We start from the raw sequence: 9,563 nt of genomic DNA on the forward strand, positions 1-9,563 counted from the left end.
CCAAACCAATAACAATCGCCAGGAGGCACAATCTCAATGAACTGAGAAAATGCTCGGAAGCATGGCATTTTGTAGCTTATTTTATATCCTGGAATCCAAGGAGCAGCTGGTAGGAGGGTTGTGTGAGCTCCACTGGTGGTAGGTTAGGGAGGGGGGAGACAGCCAAGGGGGAAACCTATGGGGCTGAATAAAAAGTGACACAGAGAGACACAGCCCTGTTGACATTGGGGGGACAGGGTGGCCGACGATGAGCATGTCCAGACGGTTTTTGGGGGAGCGGGGAGAGGTAACAACGAGGAGTCCCACGGTTTCGTGCGGCGCTGGTGGGATCCTGAGGGGCCTGGGAAGGAGATTATTCTGGCTTCTCCAAGGTCTGTTATCTCAGAGGCGACAGGGCAACAGGCAGGCTCACTCAAGAAAAAAACGGACCTTTGTTGAGATAAGATACAGGTCTGGTGACTATTCCCCATGACCCAGCTTTCCGTCGGAAAGTTTTCATTTCAGACCATCCTATGCGGTCTCTTTGGTCCCACGGCGTCCCTGGAGCTTGCCCGGATGACCGCGTGGCCCTGTTTTCTTCCCCTGCCCCCCCCACCCCCTTGTGGACATAAGTCCGTCCGAAGAATGGCAAAGCCCACGGTGCGAGGGAGGCTCCGTCTGGGGTCAGCGTCTGGTGTCGGGAAGCCTGGGTGTCTTGCTGAAGGATGGAGCCCTGGGAACGTGGCGAGACAGAACCTTGGACGGAAGTCAAGGCCACATTTCTCTCAAGAGGGAAAGGCAGGAGCATGGACGTGAGTCAGGTCTTGTGAGCCCTGGTTATGAAATAAAAACACTGTGGATCCTCTTGAACCTACAGGCCCCCAGGGTCCGAGTCTGTCCGCCCCCTGCTTCCGTGTTTTTTTGTTTTGTTTTGTTTTAATTTATTTACTTTTAGAGAGGGAAGGGAGGGAGATAGAGAGAGAGAGAAAAACATCAATGTGCGGTTGCTGGGGGTCGTGGCCTGCAACCCAGGCATGTGCCCTGACTGGGAATCGAACCTGCAACACTTTGGTTCACAGCCCGCGCTCCATCCACTGAGCTATGCCAGCCAGGCCGCTTCCGTGATTTACATCCAGCACGACGTTTGCTGTCTGCAGGGTCTGTCCTGTACCTCTCCTGTCTTCGCCTCTGACCACGGGTGGGTTCCCACTTACTGGTATTATTATTATTATTATCATTGTTCTGATTATTTTAACATGGCCCATCTACTTCCCGTTAGAAGCACTCAAGTGCCGTTCATCAGCGATCTGACTCCTGATGGGTGTGTCACTGGGAACTGTCACTTTAAGGTTTCATCGGGGCCAAGGCTGTGAGCCCACGAGGGTGCACATTGGAATGGCCATCAATCACCTGCCAGAGTGCCAGAGGCCGGGGGGGGGGCATGGTGATGGTTTCACGCGCAGATTTCCTGGGCCCCATTTTTACGGCCACGGCAGCTTCCACCGGAACGAACGGAGCTGGTAGTTCTCGTTGGGCTGGGGGCAAGCACGTTCTCATCGTCGGGGCCCAGCATCGACACCTCAAATTCCTTTGCCGACATTCCGTGGCCACTGGTCTGCAGCTTCCCCTGTCCTTACTGTGTCTCTCTTTTCTCCTTTGGAAGTAACCGGCGTATTAGGACAAACCCCTCACTTCCAACTTCTCCCAAACCCCCGCCCCACCTCCCCTGCCTTCCTCCCGTGAGAACATGGCTTCCACATCCCAAACGAGGAACCACACGAAGAGTGTCACTCATGACACAGAGGTACGCACATGCAGCCGTCACCCGTAGCTGGGCTCCCTAAGAACAGACTTTGAGAAGAGCTCCAAGAACAAGCGTAACCATTATGATAGGTAGTCGCCTCCTATACAGCAGCTATATGATAGTTAGACAGGGGAAGGCAACCGAACCAACGGTTTCTTCAGGTTCAATGCCAGTCTGCGGGTGCATGGGCCTGCTCGATGTCTGGGGACAGCGAGCCACTTCTGACGTCGGCTGCGTCTGGTCCTGGAAGGGCCTTTGGAGTCGCCGTGGGCAGAGGCCAGTGTCAGAGGTGGGAAGACGTTCGTTTGCAGTTAGTTGCTCTTTTTTTTTTTAAGATGTGAACTCTTGCGTTGACACCGTTGAGTTTAACTGCACGTGATCGGTCAGTAATACCCAAAAAGGTCCCTCCCAGGGAGGCTGGGGAGCCCGTTACAGATGTCTTTGCCAGCGGACAGAGATCCCCTGGCTGGAAGATGGGGTCTTTGAATAAGCCTTCGTCTCCCGGGACCACACTGCGAAATCCATCAGGTGCTAATGTATCCGTTTCTTCCCGGGGGCTCAAAACTCCTTGATAATCACGCAGAGCCTCCCCTTTTAGAAGGTTGGCTCATATGTCCCTTCGCGGAGGGGCACAGGACGACAGACGAGCATTTCATAAGGAGAAGGGCTGCATTTCCCCCAAGAAGCAGGCCTCTGGTAGAGGAGCATTCTAGGGAGAGCTTTCAGCCAAGGCAGATAAAAAAACATCCAAAAACTTACCCGGTCGAGTTTTCATGGTGCTGTTTGTACTCGGCCCCAGCCCCCGGCCTGGGGTGACCGGCACAAGGCGAGTGTGGTAGAATAGGCCAGCTGCTGCCGACGGACTGCGTCATGTGCCCCGTAAATGAGTCCCTCGGCCACGGTGCAACTCAAAGGGAATGTCCCCACTGGAATTTTTTCCCCCCAATAATAACTGACCTCCCGTTAAAGCTGTTGCTCTCCGACAAGGGAATGCCTGGCACCCTCGAGAAAACACACATCCTCACAAACACACATCTGCACCCCGAGACGGTGGCGTGGGGATAAAATCCAATGACCAGGCCTCGCGTGGCTCTAAAGGACGTGGGCAGTGTCCGCAGGGGCCATGGGTTAATTCTCCAGGGTCGCGTCTGGGACAGAGAGGACCTCTGCTCTCCACTTTGTGAGCTCCCGTGGGAGGGGGTGGTCGGCAATACCGTTCACGCTGAGGGATCATCTTTCTGGGACCCCACGCCTTAGCTCGTGCATCGGTGCCCGTTGGGGAGTGGGTGACCGAGCCCCTCCAGGTGAGACTGGGTCCTGAGTGGGTCCAAACCCCTGTCTGTCTGGGTCAAAGGTTCTCCCCTTTTGCGGCCATATTCTCTTTTCTGCTTCCGCAGCTGTCTGCTGGAAACATAAGAGTCTTTTATTACTTTATTACTAGGAAGCAAGAAGCATTCTTGAGTCTGGACAGCTTGGCTGTTTGTTAAGACTGCCTGGCTAGCTGCAGCGTCAGCTCAATGATTTCCCTTGGCTTCCACAGAGGCAGCTCTAGAATGTTCTGGAATTTTGGTAATTACCAATTGTTTCTGGCGTCTAACAATGCAGCAGCCTCCTCCCCATTCTTTCTGGGCCGCCCCGAGGAAGTTAAGAAGCCGCGCTGCGTCTATGACTTTCTGGAGCGCTGAGCTGCAGCCCCCAAAGGCGTGGCGACAACCAGGGTGAAACAAACACTGGCCCCGCCTTCCCTGGCTGATTGACAAGCCCGCGTTAGAGGCAATTGCTCTGGCTTCTTGGGCAGATCTTACTCCATTCACATAAACAAGAACCTTCCACCGTGCCCACCGTGGGCGTTACTGCCCACCCAGGGCGGGAGCACCCCTGCTCATCTTCCAGAGAGGACCCATCTGTCACCAAGTCACGCCAGCCTGGCCGATAGGAGCTTCCTGCAAACCACCCCTGGGAACGCGGAGGTGGCCAGTGAGCAGCGCACGACCGCGGAGGCCTCCCTCCTGCGGGAGGGGTCGCAGCGCTGCTGGGTGAAGCCTGTGACGGCGCGTCCCGGTCACGGGAGCCGCGGAACGGAGGAGGCATGTCCATCCGTGGAAGCCAGGCAGCTAACGGAAGTGTTGCGTGCGGAGAGAGTCCAGGGGCGACTCGAAGAACGGGGGGCATCCATGAAGAAGCCCTCGTAACCCTCAGTCTGTTTACACACCACGGCCGCGGCGGAGCCGGCCTGGGTGCAGGGAGCCGGCCGCGGGCGACTGAGCCTCCCTGCGGGGCTCTGCTGCCCTGTAGGCCTCCGGTGACCTCTCTGGCTTGGGGTTAGCACTGCTACGGCGCTTCTCCCACGTTGGTGTGCCAAAAGGAAGATGGTTTATACGTGCCGTGCCCCAGAGTGGGCGCTCTGGGTCATTCTGCTTCCCTCCGGGGGCTCCCCTGAACTGGCTCAGGTCTGATGATACAGTAAGATGCGTACCCTTGAAACGCACACGGTGTTGTGAATCAATGTCTCCCCAATACATTCAATGCAAAAAAAGAAAAAGAAAACAAAAATAAGACGTATAGAAGCTGGGCGGTCCGTGAAACATTCGGAACCCACTTGGGCCAGCATCCAGTCAGACCCAGGGGCACCCTGAGCTCCTGCTTGTCTGTTAGGGTTTAGAAGCGCAAAGGGTATTACTCCTCCGGGTCCTTCAGGGGCAACTGGCAACCGCCTTCAGGTGGGAGACAACCCAGGTATTTTACTCCGGGTCAGCAGAACCCAAGCGTGTCCTTCGACAGCCCCCTCAGGGCGAGCTGTCGTAACAGCTACCCTGTGTCCCCTTGGAAGTCAGCTGAGTCCTAGGGCTATCAGCCTTGAGTACCTCCAAGACAGAGGTGGAATTCTTTGCGTGTCCTGGGGCATTGCTGTCCAAGGTCAGCGGGTCTTCCCAGGTCCAAGCAAACATGTATTCACTGTCCTTTCTTTTTTCTTTTCTTTCTTTTTTTTTTTTTTTTACAGGAATGCTGGAGAAGACACTGCAGAAATTTATCACTAAAAGATGTTGCACCCTCACATGGTGCAGGAACATGTGATAATGGGGCGGGTGACTTTGGAACCACAAGACGCTGGGAGTAACTGTGTTATTTATGGCTCTGGGATCCTCAACGGTCCTCCCGCCTTTCCCATCGGGTCTCTGGGCTGGAACAACAGGAGAACAACAGGGCCCTGTACGTAGTATTGTAAGCCCGCCACTGAAGTAACCTCGAATTGTGGGCTTCATTTCAGGTGTCTCATCAGGTCTGGAAGGATACTGGTGATGGGTAGGTAGAGGCAAAGCATTGTCAACAGTTATCTGACTAGGAGTGGCTGGCTTAGTCTCGCCGATAGCTGTGCTGGCAAAGGCCCCAAGTTCTGTTGGGATGTCCCGTAACGAACGTGCGGTCAGTCTCGTTCCCTTGGTTACTCCGAGGGACAAGGCCACTCAGCTGGCGAGGGGCAAGAACAGACAGAATTGCCCCAGGAACCGCCAGGGTCTTAGGAGTTTCCCCTTCGATGGGCCTTCCAGCTTCTCCAAAAGTACCGGCGAGGGGCAGGGGAGACACACTCTCCCAGTCCTCGGGGCGCTCCCAGGCTCGCCCCCCTTTCTCTTCTTTTTGTAAACCCCATTTCCGTTCTCCCAGCTTTCCTAGGGGGGGCCCAACTTCTTACAGTGGGAACACACCCCTCTCTCCCCGGTCTGAGAGACCTGCGAGGTCTCTGATTGCTCAACTGCCGGAGCTGGAGGTTCGTGACTCTGGCGGCGTCCTCTCCCTTTTGGATAGTTTCAGGCGGTCGGTCGGCCAGGACCGCCAGTTCCTCCGTGTGCGTGCCGGCCAGCGTCACTGTTTAGAGTGTTTCATCAGAGTTAGTAAGCTCTTCATCTGGTCCTCCCCCAAATGCTGGATGTAGCAAGGAGTCATTCTGATGATCCTGAAAACAGTCTGGACACAGACTTGAGTGTTGGTTGAATTTTTTTTTTTTTTGGAAATGTTTACAGAAATCAAGTGCTGGCTCACCAGCCTTACCTTGCTGTCTCGGTCTGGCCCATTTCCTCCGGGGGAAACCCTCAGGGATGGCAGATAAGGCCGGCAGACTCCTTCCCTGCATTTTTCCCGACCTGTCTCTCTTGTTTTAACAAGCGTTGACCTCTCCAGGAGGTTCCCAGAGAACCTTATTACCCATCCTGTTGCTCTGCCCTCAGAAACCCAGGGGTGTAGCGACTGGAGCAGGTCAGAATGGCCAGGACCGTGGGCTCTATCAGTGACAACAAATTCCTTTGTGAGCCCATCAGGGTCCTGGAGGGGCGGGGAAATCATTAGATGGCTTAATTCCGTTCTAGTCCCAGGAGTGTACGCGGCCGACCCCTGCCTCCCCTCCGCCTGTGACAGGCTGTTCCCCGAGGGGAGCTGCCGGGGTTTCGGGTCGGTTTTTTCATTTTCTCCGCAGTCTACCCCGGTCAGGTTTTCTACTCTGAGTGCCCCCTGGGTCGGCTGGGGGCTGTGGTGGGGGAGGTGGAGAAGGGGGACAGAGGGGCGGGGCGGGGGGAGGTGAGGAAAGGGGAGTGTGTCCAGAGGAGAAGTGGGGGGGCCCAGCAGGCTGTGGGGGGGTGGGGGCAATGAGGTGCTGGCACCGGGACACTTCGGAAACAGTCTCTAGAATTTTCTCACTCACTTCCTGGCAAGAAGACACTTTCCCTGTGCTGTTCCAGAGGCCTCTAGCTGCCCGTGTGGCAAGCATCCCATTAACTTCGTTTGACTTTAGACGCTGGCTTTTCTGTCCCCCGTGGTACATGCCCAAAAAAGTAATTAATTAATTAAAAGAATAAAAAGTAGGTGTCCAAAGAGCTCCATTCGGGGCATCTTATGCTATCACTTCGAGTTAAATCTTCCTGTTTCTGTACGTGTTGCCGGACAGTGCACCTGGCCCCGTAGGGGTCCGCCCAGGGCCGGCTGGTGGGGTGTGGGTTCTTGACTCCAAGCAGGAAAGATGTCACAACTTGAGTCCAGGTGGCTATGAGGGTACATTTATTAAAGCCGGTTCCGTAAAACAAGGACCGGCACGACACAGCAGCAGCAGGGTGGAGGCGGGGCTGGCTCTCCGGAACGTTCTGAGCTTGGGCCGGGCTGCTGCACCTCCCTGGACGTCTGAGGGAAGGGGCCTCAGGGACAGGTTGTGGGGGGCGTCTGCCCTGGACAAACTGTTGCTGCCCATCGCCACCCCAGCTATAAGGCTCATGGGGTCCCCCGGAGTTTATGAGGTGCATGACTATGGACGGTGGGGGAAGTAAAGGCATGGGTCCCACATCCTAAAAACCTTTAAGGGTGGAGATCTTGGGGGAGGTCCCAGGGGAGGCTCTCAGTAGAACATCCATCGGCTTTCCAGGCGCATCCTCTCAGAGTCCTGGTCCCAAGGTTACTGTGACATCACTTGTCTGGTTTTGCTGCTTTTCTGGGCCTGGAGCTGAGGCACAGCTGCGGCCTAGGCACCATCTCCAGGGAGGAAGGGCCAGGGCAGGAGAAGTCACCCTGGGCGTGCGGTCCTCAGCTTCCCAGCTCGGCCCCCCACCGGGCCCCTGGGTCTTCTGCCCTGGGGCCCCCCTGCACTGGCTGCAAATTGCTCAGCCAGGGTGCTCAGCTCTCTGCCTCAGTTTCCCCATTCCACGGGCCAAGGAACTGTCCTAACTTCTTACCCTCCCGCCTCACTTGCAAGTATAGGTCCCCTATGAATTACATGTCTCCAGGGGCATGGCTGGGACCGAGGGCCGGGGCTTCTGGGCCTCGCAGTCACGATGTTCCCGTGTTGATTCCAGCTCCCTTCTGAAACCTGCCGGGTCTGACCACAGTTCCAGGCACAGTGTGCAGTGGCGGGGAGTGTGCTGCTTGCACACCGCGCTCCCAGGGGACTGCCACTTCTCAGTTGCGCCAACCCTCTGGTGTGTCTTGGCGTCTCTCCCGGGCCATCTGACCCAATGGGAGGGCTCGGAGCCCAGGCAGCCAGCCTTGGTGTGCATGTCCCCACGGGGATGAGAGTTGTGCTGAAATTCCCCGCGGGGCCCAGCTGACTTGGAGGGACCCTCTCGAACACCTCCACGTAGGCTCTTAGCCACCTAAGAATCCCTGAAATCCCACCTGGACGAGGTAGATGGCCCTTATTTTGGGGACCAAATGGGTTCAGACTCTCGTTTACCCGGCAAACTACTCACAGCAGGTAGTTCCAATTGAATAGCCAAAAATAAAAAAAAAAAAAAAAAAAAAAGCCACCTACTCCCCTGCCCCCGCCCCTGAGTTATCTCAACCCTTAATCTTCAGTGCCACCTGGAGGATTTTTTTTTTTTTTTTTTTTTAAGAACAGCTTAAATAAAGCCAGGGCCTCCTACCTTAAAACAAGGAGGTCTGGAATTCCAAGAAAAACTCGCCCAAGTCCAGCGGGCACGAATCGGGGAGTGACTAAGGCACAGTGGGCTGCTGTTGGCGCCCAGCACCGTGCCCCGGTCCTGGGTGCGCCTCCCTGGAATCCTGCTGACGACGCCAAATAAACGTCGAGGTTAGAAGATCCAGCCTAAGGGGGAAAATCTCATAAGAGTGTATTTGAGCCAAATCAACGACAATTCCCCTGGAAGCAAATCTCGAAGGACTGAGAACAGGCTCCAGAGAATGGCAGTTTTGCAGCTTATATTATGCTCTAGAATCAGAGGAGCAGATGGTAGGAGGGTTACATGAAGTCTACTGGTGGTAGATTAGGGAGGAAGGAGAAAGCAAAGGAAGAAAACGGACACAAATACCTCTTTGACATTGAGGGGGACAGGGTGGTTGATCATTAACATGCACAGCACATGGAGACGGCATTCAGGGACAAGGATAACAATGAGGGATTCTGTGGTTTCCAGCTATGGTGACTCGCGGGTGCCCTTGGGAGTCTGTAAAAGGAGCTATCACAGGTATGTGATCTTAGAAGCCGAGAGACAACAGACAGGCTCACGTATGGTAAAGACTGACCTTTGTCAAGGAACACACAGGCCTAGGACGGGACTCCCCAGCATGAGCTATTTTTAGTTAGGAAGTTTTACGTTCAAGCCATCCTATGTATTCACTTTGGGTCCCTGAGTTTGGAAGGCCACCACGCAGGCCTCCCTTGAGCTTGTCAGGTTTAGTGTGTGGCCCCTTTTTCGCGCACAGAGGCCAGTGATGTAAACGAGCAAAACTGAGCTGAGTGAGTCACGTGCAAGGCAATAGAGAATAGTGGGGACTGTGGCAAACCAAAGTATTTGCCTCATTTAAAAGGAGCTGCTGTTATTTAGCGTCACCGGATTGTTGGCCATGTGGAAATTGGTACCCAGGATTGCCACAGCTTTGGGAATTTAAAAAAAAACAACACACAAGGAAGTCAGGTTTTTACATGAAGTTTCCCAAGTTTCAAAACGCTCTTCAGGGTGGATTCAGCCCACAGGCCACGAATTTGCAAGCCTTGCTTCAGTGAGACAACTTTTTCCGTTTTCACTCCCAGCTCTGGCCTCTCCAGCTTGGCTCTCTGACTCTCCACAGGCCATGGACAGGAGCCAATGGGGGCCCGGCCAGAAGGCAACCCCCTTCCCTGCTGACCTCAGACGCACCCTCCCCAAAAGGGGTGCTTCACCCGGGGTCAGGCCGATGGGCCCAGCTCCTTCCTGCAGGGCGAAGTCCCTCCCAAGGGGCTCCTTGCAGCCCGACTTCTGGCCCTGGCCGCCCAGCAGCCTGTGCCTGCCAGACAAGCCGATACTTA

Source organism: Phyllostomus discolor, chromosome 12, assembly GCF_004126475.2.
Source record: "Phyllostomus discolor isolate MPI-MPIP mPhyDis1 chromosome 12, mPhyDis1.pri.v3, whole genome shotgun sequence".
Classification (NCBI taxonomy): Eukaryota; Metazoa; Chordata; class Mammalia; order Chiroptera; family Phyllostomidae; genus Phyllostomus; species Phyllostomus discolor.